General features: G+C 41.1%; 1 long non-coding RNA gene across 3 annotated transcripts in view; it reads left to right on the top strand.

Moving 5' to 3' along the window:
• Nucleotides 1-17282, top strand: part of LOC307220680 — a 267382-nt gene that overhangs the window by 104280 nt on the left and 145820 nt on the right. The window lies entirely within an intron of this gene.

Raw genomic sequence — 17282 nt, 5'->3', positions numbered from 1 at the left:
GAATGTTAGATTGACATGGACTTAAAAACATTGTGGTTTTCAGAGATATTAGAGTAAGAAAAGGAATGGAATTTATAAAAAAATTGGGGAAATAAGGGAATGGAGTTGCTGATGGGATAATGAAATTAGAATACAAGACGGTGAGGTATGAGGAAGTCGGGGAAATTAGGTTGTGAAAATAAGTTTTAAAATTATACTTGTTGTTTTGTTTGTTTGTGTTTGTTTTTATTGTAGTTGTTTTGTATTTGTATGTTTTTATTGGAAAGTTTAATAAATATCATTTTAAAAAAATGAAATTCACCTCTTTCTGAATTTTGCGATGCAGTTCTCCAGACATGTAATGTGTACAGAAATGCCTACACTAGGGTCAAGTGTGCATTAAAAATACATTATATTCATGAAAAAACCATACAAAATTCATTGTATTAGTGAAAAGCACTTGCCAAAAGAGAGAGAGCATATATTAGGAGAAATATGCTAGTGAATTTTCATGGAAACTTTTGTAAAAAAAAAAATTACAAGCTGATCTGCAAATGTGCAGAACTGAACTTAAAATTGGAAAAATAAAAAACCTAGAAAAACTGAAATGGATAGATTTGTCCACCCCTGACAGAGGGTATTTGTATTCTTCAAGACCCTGAAAAAAATATCCTGCTGTCAGGCGCAGGACTTCCTTTCCTTTCAGGGTGCTGTCTCCACTTACACAGCAAAGAGGTAAATTTCCGCAAAGTGTAATGACAGGGACAAGAGAGTATGGACTCGTAGGTAGATCACAGAAATATGTGATCACAAGCTGACAGGCCTGGGAGGTTTGTTTAAATTTTTTTTGAGTATGCAATCACTTTAACAATTGGTCTTTACTGCTATGAATGGGGTTAAGAAAAGCATTTTTATATTTCTGTGCACTGCCCTGGTGTTTTGTATAGAAATACTTTTATCAATGACTAAATATTAAAAAGTGTTGTGGTCAGGGAATAAGTTTAAGATATCGGAGCTCCCCATTTTGTGTTGATCTGTGTTGGTCTGCAAGATTATCAGTGGGACACAGCACGCTCATGGAGCAGGTTGACATGTTGTGCTGTCCCCCCTCTTCGGTTTTCTTTTCTTTACTAAACTGGTCCTCTCCTCTACTTATTGTTAATCTATAGCTCCTGGCACTGAGCATTGTCCCTTGAGAGCTGGGCTGTCATTGACTGAGCCCCCTGCTATTGAACAGTGCTCACAGCAGGGAGCACCTAGCAGAAGCTAAAGCTGTTTCAAGCTGTATTAACCGTTGATCAGATTTCTATGTGAAAATCTGCAGGGTCATCTGGGGACAATTATTTGAAGAGCAACTATGCTTTTCTTCCTCCTCACACCAACTCCCAGTACCAAATATGCAATACTACCTTTGTGACAAAACAAATGCTGGGAAAATTGACTGTTTTCATTTCTATTTTTACACCAGACATGTAACATTGGCTTTTGCGTACTGTAGGGCTGATTATAGTCTAACCTACAAAAATCAGCCAGGATGAGAGGGATGGTAGAGACATGTGTATCTAGAGAGATTAAGGGGGGGGAGGGGAAGTGTGTTATAGTAGTTAGAGTGCCGGACTATGACTTGCAAGGGTTCCAATCCCCATATGTGTTCATGAAGCTTGCTGGGTGACCTTGGGCCAGTCAACGTCTCTAAGGCTAACCTACCTCATGGGGTATTGTGAGGATAAAATAGGGGTGGGAGGAACCACGTATGCACCTTGAGTTCCTCGGAAGAAAGATGGTTTATTGCATTTATATCCCAAATACAATAAAGGACTTGAAGTGAGGGCAAAACTATATGTGTTACTTAATTTATTGTTGTGCAGCTGCTTGTACCATGCCTGCAAAATTCATGATGCATGAGGAACTGTTTGCTCTTCCTGCTCAGTTTCTGTTTGCATGGACTTGGACTCCCATATTTAACATGTCCCCTTAAACATGTCCCTTTAAACATGACAGGACACTCACCCTCTCTTGTGTTCTGAACAGAGAAGTGCAAAGAATAGCTTTTCTCTGTGAGTGAGCGTGGAGGTGGCTGAAGTAGATACCATTTCCCTTGATGACAGGGCATTCCTGCATCATTGTGTGGTCCTTTCCCCCTTTCTGCTCTTCTAGATGTGGCAGCCATTTTGTGTCAGTACTTTCGAGGTCCCCACTTCAACATATGCTGACTTGTTCAGACCCCACTTCACCTATGACAAACTCAAAACCTCTCCCAGGTACCCTGCCTCAGTCTGAAGTTCATCCAAATCCGGTCCACAGCCCTTACAAGTGGTAAAAATTTCTCCTTGAACGTGTGGGTGTGCCACCTCTAGCCTCCTTTCAAATCCCCCGCCAAATCATCTTTTCTGCAAGACGCTTGGCTTCACAGCTTAATCCTCACCCCCAACTGTAAACATGTTTTGTCAGAATGAGTAACTTGTGCTCTGCCAGATGTTGTTGAATGCCAGCTTCCATCCGGCATGGCCAATGGTCAGGCATGACGGGAATTGTAGTTAAGCATGCAGAGGGCCATCAATCCTTCATCCTTGTTCTAAGTACATGCAACACCATTTGTCCACATTCATCCCTTGCTACACTTTTCTCTGTTTTCCAGCCCCTGTAATTTGTCCTGCTCTCTACTTAAAACTGTAATCTCCTTGGGATCAGGGATCTGTCTATTTTTCTTTTACATTGATGTCACTGTCTTCATCAAGTCAGAATGTGAAACAACAAGCAAAAGGAGAACAATTTTATGTCTAACATATTTAATACATTTATGTGAAGACGGCCCTAGAATTGAGAAAGGATTATTTAATCTGCTTTACAGTATACAGTTAAAGGAAGGTTTTAAGTCAGACCTCAGTAAGCAAGGAGGTGGGAGTGTTTGCAGATTTTACTACCTTGGGGAGGGATGTAAAAAGGCTAGATAAAAATATTTCAGCTGTACATACGGTAAACATCTGTATATATTATAACAATAAAAATATTATAGTCTTGGTTCTTATTGTCAATTATATGTAAAACAAATAGTTGAAAAGGAATGCGTGTTTTATAATATTCAAAGGCAATGCAAAAATTGATAAAATATTAGTTATGCTAATGGAGAATAATGAAACCCTCTCTAACAACCATTCTGCATTTATATTTCCTTATTCCTACATATTAAAAATTGCACTTTTTCTGTTTGCAAATGATAATTGATCACAGGCTAAAGAGTGCATATTAAATTAAAAACACTACTGAGCTTTTGGAATCAATTTGCATAATCCTGACAATAATTGTTAAAGGGCAGCAAGAGTGCCATGGACTTAAATCTAGTGTTGTGAACTGCATAAAGAAGGCTCTAATTCATAATGGATAATAAATTGGTTTTCTTTGTGAGTTTTCCATTGAGCAGAGATCCACACTGGAGCGGGAAAAACACACCAGAATTCTAAACATAATATGGAGCAGAGTGGCCATTGCTGACATCTCTCTATTAACTCATGTTGACCAGCTTCTCACTAATCTCAGAGGTCTTTGAGCCAACATGTTAATATATGAAAAATGTTGCTTTGGAAAACAAGGAATAACTAGTCAGTTGGTCCTGAGCAGTTTTTGTTTGTGACCATCTATGGCCAAATAAAGTCCATATATATTGAGCATTTATTTTGTAAGTACTGTATTTATTTTTAAGAGAAAGTGCTTAGCTGAATCTTGTGGGTTTTTTAAAAAGAAAATATGGGTTAGGTCCAGACTGTTAGTTGAACTTAGGTCCCATTGAAACCAACAAGACAAATTAGTCATCATTTGAGTTCCATCAACTTCTGTGAAAGCCAAGTTCAACTAAGTTTGGATGCAACCCTGAATGCTAAACATCTTGTGCATGGTGGATGGATGCAAAATTGTATGCCTTTTTCAGAATGCAAAAAGGAAAAATATACTGGTTATAACCTATAAGCCCCTAAATTACTTATGCCACATTCTGTGCACACTTACCTGAGGGTAAGTCCCATCAAACTCAGTAGAGCTTACTTCTGAGTCGGCACACCTAGGATTGCACTTTGACTATATATCATCCATATCACTTCTGTTGGTGGGTCTCATTAGAATCTCAAAGATCTACTTAAGGGTATCCTCTTAATGGTGTCACCTATGTATCAAGTTCAGTTAGCAGGGAACTGTTTCCCAGTTATGAAATGTCATCCCACTGTAGATATAGAAGTCCAGACTTTGCTGCCCGTGCCAAACTAGACATGACTGTGAGAGAACCATGATCAGATTGCTCAGATTTTTGGTCTGTGTTTGTGTTCAGAGTTCTTTATTTGAATCTACTGCTCTCCTTTCACCTCAAGGTCCCAGGGTGTGTTGCATACAATTCAATAAAACAAATTAAGTGAAATCATAATTAACAACTTTAGCAACACTCCTCCGCTGAAGAAGGGAGGACAACAGCAAGATTTTATAGTACTCCACCCCCAAAGAGATCAAAGAGGTGCATTGTGACTTGCCAAAGGAAAATGTATAACAGAAGCATGTGAGATGCACCTCTGAGGGGAAGGTGTTCCATAGCTTGGGGACAAACACAGAGAAGGCTCGGTCAGCAGCCATGGTGCTGGTTTTTAAGTCTTTCTCCATGCCATTTTGCAACTCTGAATTGACCCCTACTTTTAGCCTTTTAATTTTTTTGCACAAAAAACCTTTACAAGTACAGTCGTACCTTGGTTTTCGAACCGCTTCGTTCTCGAACGTTTTGGCTCCCAAATGCCGCAAACCCGGAAGTGACTGTTCCGGTTTGCGAACCATTTTTGGAAGCCGACCAGATTCCATGGCTTCCAATTGGCTGCAGGAGCTTCCTACAGCCAATCAGAAGTTGTGCTTTAGTTTCTGAACATTTTGGAAGTTGAATGGACTTCTCGAATGGATTCCATTCAACTTCCAAGGTATGACTGTACCCACAAAGTGCCTTTACATTTTTCTCCATGGGCAAAGAGCGCTTACTTGGGAGGCATTGAGGACAGGAAAATGGTACAAGAGAAGAACTTAACAAGCAACCCCTTCCCAGAAGCATGGCTCCTTATACAACCTAGAGAAGAAGTAGTGGCTTCCTTTACTATTTTATTTTTAAAGGGCAGGAGATACAATCCCAGTTCCTTCAGTGACACAGCTCTTCCTGGTGGCTTTTGGGCCTCTGGTTAAGCTGGGAAATTGGGGATGGGATGTCTTTCTTTCTTTTTCCTCTTTCTTTTTCCTTTCTCCTCCTGTGATGAGGCTGCATTTTAATGTTTCAATATTTTAATGTTGTATTTTAATCTTGTTTTTAAGTTTGTATTCATTCAACTTGTTTTTATTATTGCTTGTTAGCCGCCCTGAGCCTGGCCTTGGCTGGGGAGGGTGGGGTATAAATAAATATTATTATTATTATTAATGGTGGGGGAATTTCAGTGAGTTTCAGAACATAAGAAGGGCCTGTTGGATCAGGTCCATCTAGTACAACAAGCAGCAAATTTTATTTCATTTCATCGCTACTTGCCACAAGCCTACAGGATGGGTCATGCTATGAATCTAAAATAATACTTCTTTAAGAATGGGTTTTAAAATTTTAAGAATGCGGTCACAGGATACGTGGTCTTAAATTTGTGCTTAGCATTTTCCTTGCAGTAATTGCTAATATTTTGAAGGGAGTGGGAAGCCTGACAAAATGCAACATTAAGGACTGGGAGTGGGAAGGTTAGGGTGGTAACAACAGCCATTGTTGCCATTTACCTTGAGTGGAGAAGGCTTTGTTGGAGTTGCTGGCCTGAAAAAGCTGACAGGGCGCTTAATCTGGCTTTGTAATAATTGGAAATGACATGCCCTATTGGCCTGGGGTGAGCATTTGGTTTATATAGGACAGAACCAAACCAGACCTTAGAAAGGGAACTCAAAACGGCTTTTGTACAGCGTAGGATTATGTCTTGATGCTTTGTATCTTTGGAGATTGAATAATTATCAGCCTTCATACTAAAACCTACTAAATGTGATCGGTGCCATAATATGCTCAGGAGGGATGCCACAGTTAAAATACACATGTAAGAAATTCAAAATACTGTAGTGTTGCCACTGACACCAAGTAAAATCTCACCACGCAACAGCACATTTGACTGCCAAGGTTTTGTTTCTCTCTTCTGACTGACTGTGCCATCTTTTTTTTAAGACACCAAGATCTTAAGTGGAGGGGTGGGAGAGGGATTTGAAGGAAGACATTTCAAATGACTATGGAATGTAGCCTGTTGTCTCATGACTGAATGAAATGTGTTCTGAGAGCTAAATGTGATTAGCAAACTCTTTGGAATACACTGTCACATTCATCTTTGGTGCTTATTAATGTTTTCTTTTTTGAGGGAAATACATGTATGTTGCTGGTAAAATGAAAATGTTCTTATGCACTGGAACTGGCTGACCTAGATTTCAGGCTGAGCATTAGATTTTTCAGAAGCTGACTGTGGCATACTTACTGCATTGCCACACATTTTCAAGAAAGGTTGGTTTAACTGTGACTCTCAGTATCAGCCAGGACATACATCATGAAATGAATCAACTAGGGAGCTAAATTGATTTGGGTACAAAACTGGGTTTGGTTGCAGATTCAACAGAGATGTTCCAATAATGGTTCAGGTTGTCTTTGAATTTGGGGGAATAAAGTTATTTAATATTTATTTAATATATTTATATCCCTCCTTTCTCCAAAGTTGGGATCCAAGGCAGCTTGCAACATTGAAAAAAAGATCAATGATAAAATACAGGGTAATTTAAAAAAACCTAGTTAAAAACAATATTTAAAATACATCACACCGTTTAAAGGCAGCAGTTAAAATATAATTTGCCATGACAGCAGCCCAGTGATCAGCAGTGACTGCAGCTTCATTTTCAAAATCCTGTTTGAATAGGAAGGTATTAGCCGGTTGGCAGAAGGATAACAAAGAGGGAGCCAATCTAACCTCTCTCAGGAGGAAATTCCACAATATGGGAGCAGCGACTGAACTGGCTCTCACACCACTACAAAGCCTCTCCTCCTCCCAGAGGGGAGGGGTTGTGATTGGGAGCCGTTTCCTGCCTTTAGCAGGGGGTGTTCCGGCCCCTGCTCTGTTGCCCCGGCTGCCGCGCCGCGCCCCCTGTCAGCCATCCAGTCTCGGGGAGGCTTGGGGGCGGGGTTTAGCCACTCAAAATGCAGCTGCAGCAGCACTTCCTCCTCATTGCGCTGCTGGTTTTCGTCGGATCACCCACCCACCCACCCTCCCTCTAGCTTATCTCTTTTTCTTGACCTTGCTATGCACCTATGGTTGGTCGCCTTGGTTGCCCAAGGGGCCTGGTAGGAATTTTTATCCAACTGGGAAATTTGCACCAGCCACTTGGTTTTTTGCCTACCTTGTAGCAAATCGTCACAACTTTTAAGTATTGGCAGTTAGGCATTGGAATATGTTTGTGTATTGGGGAGTAAGCCAGTGTGGTGTATGTGGTGTAGTGGTTAAGAGCGGTAGTCTTGTAATCTGGGGAACTAGGTTTGTGTCTCCGCTCCTCCACATGCAGCTGCTGGGTGACCTTGGGCTAGTCACACTTCTCTGAAGTCTCTCAGCCCCACTCACCTCACAGAGTGTTTGTTGTGGGGGAGGAAGGGAAAGGAGAATGTTAGCCGCTTTGAGACTCCTTAAAGGGAGTGAAAGGCGGGATATCAAATCCAAACTCTTCTTCAGGGTGTGGCCATCGCCTACCCCTCCACTTTATGGGTATTCCGTTAAAGGGATCTGGCAGTCGTGGATCCTGTCCAATTCCCTTACTGGTGACTAGGACCATGGCATGACCCCCGGTGACATCAGGGGGAGCTTACAGTTGTATTTGCATCAACAGTCTCCTCCTACTGGTGGTTAACCCTTGTTAGACTCACCCCTTCCTGAGGTGGTGGAGTCATTCTCCAGTGTTGTATCCAATGCCAAAGCCAATACCTCTCACATGCTGTAATCAATAAAGTTGTAGCCTTCTTTTTTAGCCCATTAACCTAATATTCTGTGTCCGTGTGTCTTCTATTATCCTCAAGCGGGTGGTGGGTCCTCGAATTACAAACTGTGTTTCTGTTACAGAACTGAGAGAACGTGCTCACCTGAGGATCTTAGTACCCAGGCAAGTTTGCATTCAGAAATATGATCTTTTATTATTTCACATAATTATGTATTTCTAGATTCAACTGTATTTCATCAATGAAGTACAATATCAGACTTAAATAAGTAAATAAACAAATATTTATTTATTTACCAGGCTTACTAGAACTTTAACAGAGAGCTTTCTAGTGTTCACTTGTTGAGAGAGCACCTGACAGGGTAGAGTGGGTAACCTTCAAGGATTTTGTTTCACACTTGCTTTTAAGGAAATGCTATATTGAGAATATGAGAATTCATTAACAGAAAAGTTAGCCATTTGTTTCCTCTCACAGTTATTTGAATTTAGAAAGGGCACCTGTAAAAATTGACATTTCTCTCCCTTGTTGTTTGTTTCACATATTGAACTCTTGGTGAATATAACTGAGACCAATGACATTAAGGGCTGAGCAGCGACCAGTTTAAAATTACCCAGTTCACAGGTGGTGCTTTATTGACAAGCGGATCACTTAAAGTCATTTAAAGAGCACAAAACTTAGCTGAATTTGGAATGTTTAGAGTGCAGAAAGACTGACTGCAGCCTTTGTATGCCCACCATGGTCTTTTAACAGTCATTGCCATCACTGCTGATTTTACTGTCATTGCCAATTTTATTGCTGATTTTGCCTATTCCGCCATTGTTCTCCATGCCACAGCTTGCCAGTGCTGATTCCAAAACCACATTCCCAGCATGTTCGCACTTCTTTCTCAGTGATGTCTATGTTAGCTTGGTCATGTACATAGAAATGAAGATGGCAGGATTCCCAATGATGTGCTTTACGGGTAGCTGGCCTCAGGCACCAGGCCTGTTGACACACCAACTCTGCATTATAAAGATGTCTGCAAACGTGACATGAAGGCAGGCAACATTAACTCCATCACGTGGGAATCCCTTGCAGATGACCACAGTCTGGGTATGACCAGAGGAGAAATGACTGCTGGGAAAAGCACAAAGAGAAGAAACATTATGGTGCGTCTACACCAGTGAAACCAGACACCTTCATCTGCCTTAGTTGCAGTAAAGCACACCTCTCTCGTATTGGTCTCTACAGCCACAGCAGGCACTGTAACTCTCCAACAGTTTGTTGGCACACTCTGTAACTGATTTTAGCACCAAATCACCTAACCCTTTATGCAAAAAATGTCACTTGACTTTGCTCAGCTCTTTATTTGATCCCAAAGTATTTTTATTTTATTTTGGCATTTACTATCATTTTTTCCCAATTTGCTGTTTAGAAGCAACCTTTAACATATTTCAGATAGAGCTATTTAATATCGTCCATTGTAATTCTCCAGCTTCATCATAATCTATTTTTCTAAGGAGGTCACCTTTAGTACAGGATGAGATTAATGTATTTTATTAACAATCTATCCTTTTTATGAGGTTGTCTAATTTGAAGCCGAGAAAAGACAAATTCAGGTGGCCTTATTTAATCCTTAAGAACCACCTTTTCACAATCCTCTGTGGCATGAAAAACAAAATTGGTTGGTTTTTTAAATTACAAAGTAACATGATCTCCAAAGTGTCCTTTGTTCTGAATATTTTGTCATTTCCATTAGTTATTTTCTGTCAAATACATCTTATCTGCCCTGATATTCTGGTCTGTAGCTGCAGTCAGTGCAATATCTGTTAGTTCATAAAATAACATTTTAAAGAGTTTATGTAAAATTAAAATGTAGTATGTAAGAGACATTTTAGGAAAAGAGGCAATTCAAGATTCCTTAGCTCAAGCTTTCTGTTAATCTTCTCCCTTTGTTTTGTTTATATATAAAATCCCAATGTGATTATATTTGTTGCTTGAAGTGCTATAAAGTGCTTGGATATGAAGGGAAAGGAGTTGGTTTGCCCTTTTGTACACAAATACACCACAATGTTTATTCAATTTCAGTTTAATCTTTTAGTCAGCAATAAGAATATAAAAGACTGATCCATGGGACTTTTGTTTAGACCAAACCCTAAAGTTGTATATATATTTTAATTTAATCTGGCAGAAGGTTTATTTCTGGTCTGCTCTGACAGTGGGGTGATAGGTTTCTATCGCATTGCCTAATTAATACCTTTAATCTTTTTTAATGGTTAAACTGTTTTCCTTTGGTTGCAAGGCAGACTAGAGATAAAGGCACACAAGACTAGAGGTTAATCCCTGCATTTTACTTCTTAATTTCTGCAATAGGGATTCCCTTCCTTCTTTTGCCTGTTTATTTGAGACTTTCTTCAGACGCTGGCAGAAAAAGACAACAGGAAGTTTCTTTAGCCCTATCATTCAAGATTAGGCAAACATTAAAACTAGGGGAGATAGAATATCAAGTTATTAGGGAGCTGAGTGAATGGGCCACATAATTTCCATATCTGTTTAGGGTGGTTGTTTTTAAGATGCAAATGAAATGTTTATTTTGTGAGCTCTACTTTGTGGCGGGGAGCCTTTTGTGTTCATTCTTACAAGGCAATATAAACCGAAAGTATAATAAATCTTTTTTTTTGCGGGGGGGGGGGACTCCCATATATTTACACCACAACATAGTAAATCCAATAATAAGGTACAGGATTAGAAAATAACATTATTTTCAATTGCCTTATTGAGCTCCTAGCAATAGGCCCCAATGTCTGTGGTGAGAGGAGGGGTGTTGCAGGGCAGGGGAAAATGTTGACCAGCCATCTCCCACATCACATATGGAGGGGATGTGGCCATGGGGGTCAGAAGAACATCCCAGATGCAGCAATCTGCCTGAGATATCTCATGGTGACAGGAGGGCTCCAAGTCAAAGCTGAGAGTAAAAGAAGTCTGAAATCTCATAAGACCCAGGATTTTTTGTTCTTACGAAATTTCTAAACAAGACTTGGGAGAAGTTTATATAAGTCCTTGCCCCACATTGCTCAGCCTCATTCACTCAAAGTAATGAGTGAGTATCACTCCTTTGCGAATTGATGCACCCTGGACTCCAAGACCGTTGTCTGTCTCTTGCCCACCCAAATATAACATGCCTTCTCCTAATCCCTCTAAAGAGAATGCTGGCTTTATTATGAGAACAATATAAAACCACAGAAAGAGACTAAGTGGCACTTGCTGGTTATGCTTAGAGATAATATCCATGCAGAGGGTGATTTTAACAGAACAACTTTATTCTCTGAAAGGAGGGGGGGGACACAAAAGAAATTATTTAATCTGTAACAACTCTAAGAAATTTTTCAAGGAGGGATACAGTACTTTAAGGATACTGAAAAATTGCCATTGAAAGAATTTATAGATAAAAAACACCCCACTCTTTCTAGATTTCCCCCTTTTAGAACTGTCAAGCTAAGTGGTAGGCTTGTAAGCTTATGGCAAACAAAGGGAACTAGAAATGTGGGGAAATGATATAAAAATGCAGAACAAAGTTTTAAAGTTGTTTTAAAGTGATTCCTTGGGGGAAATGAAATTGAATATTTGCGGCATGTACTCTTCTGCTGACACCAAACTTGATGGTGTTTTGGTGGAGAGTTATCCCCTCTCGAAATAATACATAGAATAGGCCTGTCCTGACATTAGTGTGGAGCTCCTAAAGCAAATCAGAGCCATAGAAACTGGTATGATAAAGTACATATACAAATACTGAATAATACTACCACGCTTCACATAATATGTATTTTTAGTAGATAAGCAATATCAGAGGCCAATATAACTATTCTTATTATGTAGAATAGACACATAGCTAATCAGCATCTATATGAGAAAATCTCCATTTATTAAAGAAAACCCTCTACTTTCTATGAATAAAAATAAGCTTCTTGGCACTTGAATACGTCCTACTTTTGCACCAGTATTTTAAGAAGTGAACAAGTTATTAACATAATTAGTTGAAGGGAGACCTGCACTCTAATGAGTCTACTAAAATATCAACAAAAATTACCGCTGGAAAAAACGGCATCCTATGAAATAGTTTTAAGTGTGTTTCATGGTGAAAAACAATTTGCCCTACCGTTACTATTACTTCTACTATGCTAAAAAGCAGTGGTGGCGGCAGCTGAGAATATTATCATGTTATATGTGGGGAACTAAGCAGGAGAGAGGGATTGGCCAAAGCCCACAAAATCACTGTCAACCAGCAGGGGTGATTTCCTCTCCTGGATAAGCAGAACGATGCTGGAATAGGCAGTGAGGAATTCCCTTGCCTCCACAATGATGCCCCCTGCCGCAGATTTGGGCAACCCACCCACCCCTACCCCTCCGCACCCCCACTGCTGTGTTCACACTGCTATCAGCCCTGTCACTGCAACTGTACCCTCACCTGCAGGTATGCCTGCACTGCCCCCACAACATAGTGGGGAGGGGGATGAGGGAAAGAAGGCAGCACAGGAGAAGCCTCAGAGGGGTTGGCAGGAGCACAATGGCCTAGACAGGAGGAAAGCAGGGTGGGGGTTGAATCTGCTGCCTGAAGCAAATAGCTTTACCTTACCTAATGTATCCCTTCATGGATCACTGCCTTGTCATGGCAAAGGGGCTTGAATAACTCTGAGAAGCTATGAGCTATGCCGTGCAGGGCCACCCAAGATGGTCAGGCCATAGCCAAGAGTTTAGACTAAATGTGATCCACCTGGAGAAGGAACTGGCAAACCACTCCAGTATTTTGCCAAGAAAACTCCATGGACATAAAAAAGGAGAAGCTTTGAGAAGAAAGTGAGAGTTTCCAAGAACACGACTAAGACGACTAAACAACAACAAACCTTTTTTTTAATTTTTAATTTTTTTAAAGTTTTTTTTGTTAAAATAGTTCATCATTAATACACATATATTACAGATATACAAACATACAAACATACATTTCATACAATCCTTAAAAGTGTTCAAACATACACTCAATCCCACAAATAATTCCTTTTCCCATCACCATCCACCACCCCTCACCCCACCTTTGTGTTAGACTTCCAATCTACTCAATTGCAATTTCTTTCCACTTCTATTACTTTCTTTCACACACCTTTAGCATAATTTCATACTTATTTTTCTATTACACATTGTTATCCATCTAATTTAGTATTTCGGTATTTGAAACGGAACTTGTTTATTCTAATAGGAGTTCTGATTTTTCGATATGATTTTGCAAGTATCTTTTAAACACCTTCCAGCCCCTATCTATCTTCTCTTTTGAGATCCTTCCAATTTCTCCCATTATTTTGGATATATTGTAGTACTCCAATAATTTGGCAAGCCACTCTATTTTTGTTGGAACAATACCACTTTTCCAGTTTTTCACAATCAATAGCCTTGCGGCTACTGTTGCGTGTAAATATAAGGTCTTGTCTTCTTCCTTTAGGCTTCCTGGTACTTCTTCCTTTAGGCTTCCAGGAAGCCAGGATACCAGTAAACAACAACAAACCTAATGTATGGGCTGCCCCTGACATAACTGAGCAGCTGAACAGCATTGTCCAGGGAAGTCTTCCCCCTGAAATTATTGATTTCTCACATTTATATCCCATCTTTCTTCCCTCAAAACCTTTGGCAATGTACAAGGGACATAGTTTTAGCATGCTCTATGTGCTGTGGGTTCGGGATGCAGGTGGCGCTGTGGGTTAAAGCCTCTTCGCCTAGGGCTTGCCGATCGAAAGGTCGGCGGTTCGAATCCCTGTGGCGGGGTACGCTCCCGCTGCTCGGTCCCAGCGCCTGCCAACCTAGCAGTTCGAAAGCACCTCCGGGTGCAAGTAGATAAATAGGGACCGCTTACCAGCGGGAAGGTAAACGGCGTTTCCGTGTGCGGCTCTGGCTCGCCAGAGCAGCGATGTCACGCTGGCCACGTGACCCGGAAGTGTCTCCGGACAGCGCTGGCCCCTGGCCTCTTAAGTGAGATGGGCGCACAACCCCAGAGTCTGTCAAGACTGGCCCGTACGGGCAGGGGTACCTTTACCTTTACCTTTATGTGCTGTGGGTTAAACCACAGAGCCTAGGACTTGCTGATCAGAAGGTCAGCGGTTTGAATCCCCTGCGATGGGGTGAGCTCCCATTGCTCGGTCCCTGCTCCTGCCCACCTAGCAGTTTGAAAGCACGTCAAAGTGCAAGTAGATAAATAGGTACCACTCCAGCGGGAAGGTAAACGGCGTTTCCGTGCACTGCTCTGGTTCACCAGAAGCGGCTTAGTCATGCTGGCCACATGACTCGGCCAATAAAGTGAGATGAGCATTGCAACCCCAGAGTCGGTCACGACTGAACCTAATGGTCAGGGGTCCCTTTACCTTTTATGTATCACAGACTGTTATATATTCAGTGGTCTATGTTTGCCTGAGCTCTGGTCTAAGGATTGTGAGCTCTTGTGTTCTCATTTGATTCATGATATCCGGTCACATAACTTTTCAGGATTTGGGCCCCTGCCATTGGCCCTTAAACTCTGAGTCATGATTCGCAGCTTGGAAGTTTAGACAACCAATCACGTTGGGAGTGGGAGTGGCCAAGGCCTTCAGAAATGTATATAAGCAGTTGCTTTGCCCCTGTTGTCCAGTTCTATTAGTTCAATAAAGGTTCTTGCTGTTATCACTGTGTCTTGCCCACCTACACTTCATAGATCATAGCCTTTACCTGATTACAACTATAGCTGACAGTGCTGATAATCTGATAATCTGTTCTGCATATGTGGCAGACAACAAGGGCTGGATCTCTAGGCCCAGAATTGTTTGTGACACTTTCTGCAGCACTCTGATATTAGACCCAGGAATTCCATGGCATGTGGGATTCAAACTCCAGCTGCTTTCATCCCAATACAACTTGCTATTCAGTGGCCTATGCTGTCTCAGTGCAAGGACTGGCTTGTGGTTATGCTGTGTATAACCTATCAGGAGTCTTATAAGGTAAAAGTAAAAATGAACTTTTGGGTCCTTCAGTAGCCAAAAGGCACTGTCTGTGCACAAGAATGGGATATCAACAGGCTTAAGCCACCCCCAATGCTCACAGAATTCAGAAAAAGGGGATGATCACTCCTAACATATTGATGCAGACTGAGACCAATGAGAACCGAGCATGCTCAGTGGGCATGCAATACTGACTGACTGTTTGGAATGGGGGTGTGTGGAAGTAGAAAGGGTGAACAGACAATTGTCCAGGAAAAGGTCATAGCATGGTTGGCATCCTGAACAGAAAAACACGACAATATTTTGCTGCTGTTCTCCCTTGTTTTGAATGATTCCCAACTGCATCTGTTTTTGTTACTTGACTATATAAGGAAACATCGCTTCTCTGGCCAATGCTGAAGCTATCCTTAGTAGGTTTTTACTAGGAGTTGAGATCCTCATTCTTCTTGTCACCACAAAGCCACAATGAGATTTCTTATTTCAAATAGTTGTGAGATAAGTGAAGCCCACAAAATTAGCTGAGATGAATCACTCCTCACCCTTTCAGCACGCCATTCATGTACGAAGGACTCTGGGAGAAATTAGTGAATTAAAAACAAACATGTTGATGTGATTAATGAGGCATGAAGAGCAGAAAGGACCACAACTATGAGAAGCAAATTGATTGTATTGATTTGATAGACATAAACAATAAATATCTCAACAAAACAAAAGTTGAGTAGGAAGCAGCCACTTCCAATAGCACTATCACCCCTTATCTACTTTATACAGATAAATACATTCATACATACGTAGAAGATAAGCATATTTTTATTCAATAGTACTTGAATTATATTTTACTGTTCTGTAAAGAGCCAGTTTGGTGTAACAGTTAGAGCAGAGCTTTCCAAACTTTGTGTCATGACACGTTAGTGTGTTGGTTGCAGTGTGTAGGTGTGTCACACAAACACTCCCTGCTCTCCTCCCGTGGTTGGAAAGGGGTTAGTTTAACCTTCAGTTTGCTAGTAGAACTGAATTATTGTGCCACGAAATGATGCATGTCTAAAAAGTGTGTTGCCAACATGAAAAGTTTGGAAAGCTCTGAGTTAGAGTGTTGGAGTGGGAGACCAGGGTTCAAATCCCCACTCAGCCAAGAAGCTCACTGGGTGTCTTTGGGCCAATCACTGTCTTTTAGCCTAGCCCACCTCACAGGGTTCTTATGAGAATAAAATAATGAAGGGAGAACCATGTACTCCACCTTACAATCTTTGGAGGAAAAGGTGTTATATAAGTGTAATAAAGAAAATAAAAAGAAAGTGTTTGGATGAAAGATAGCCACTGCCTTTAAAGACAGAGAAGGTGAAGGGAATTAAGACCACTTTATTTGATGCTTTGTTCTTGTTGTTTTTTAAAAACTTTGGAAACAAATATGAATGCAGCAAGACTTTCAATATCATTCAACCTCATTTAGATATGTGCTTTCCCCAGAAACTTGTTTTAGAAGACACTGGTGGGTTGTGGGCTACAAGATGGGGAGCCAGGCTCAGGGACTGAGGGATATCTATTTGCATCTTGCCGGACAGATACTATCTTGTTCTAGGCTGGGCCCCATAGGTGGTACTGCTGAAGCTCAGCAAGAGTCCAGGGTGTTCAGAAGCACCACAATCTGCTCACTGTGGAGCTGGGTGCTATCAGGCTGGATACAAGGCACCAAAAAACAAGAATATTGCAACAATGGAATATCTGAAGACAATCTAGGGTTTAAGTAGCCCTGTTGCCAGGTTGGTGTTTCCAGCTCTGCCCTCTCTGAAGAAATTGCTGGTGTTTAAAGAGGGAATGACCCTATTACACAGGCAACGACTGTGGTGGGTACAGGGAATCCCCTGCTGCTCCTGGAGGTGGTGGCACAGAAGTGCCCTGTTTCAGTGCAGTAAGTTCTGAGAAGTCCTCAGATTCAAAGGAGGGAGACAGAGTACAGGCAAGTGACCAGACCATGTAACCAATGACCAGGTATGAGCTGGGCCTCAAGGCAAGGCTGCATGGCAATCAGGCAGACCAGTTCTCAGTGGGGTGTTCATCTTGACCAGTCAGAATCTGCTACTTGGGAAGCAAATCCTAAACTGGGGTTGAGCACCTAGTCGACAGCTCTGTGCAGGATGGTTTAAACACATCTATCACCACCAGCATTGTCCCAGATCTACACTAATATGCCAGTATTTTATACGTGCTCCTTTCACTGTTGTCATATTTGAATTGCTCATCCTTCCCCGCCTCAGATATTCCATATGTTGATAGTAGGCATAGTTCTCTGGACTATAGAAGATAGCAGACATCAT

Source organism: Podarcis cretensis (genome assembly GCF_951804945.1).
Source record: "Podarcis cretensis genome assembly, chromosome: 7".
In the NCBI taxonomy this organism is placed as follows: Eukaryota; Metazoa; Chordata; class Lepidosauria; order Squamata; family Lacertidae; genus Podarcis; species Podarcis cretensis.
Note: the sequence above shows the minus strand (reverse complement) of the source record. Positions and strands in the feature narration are given on the sequence as shown.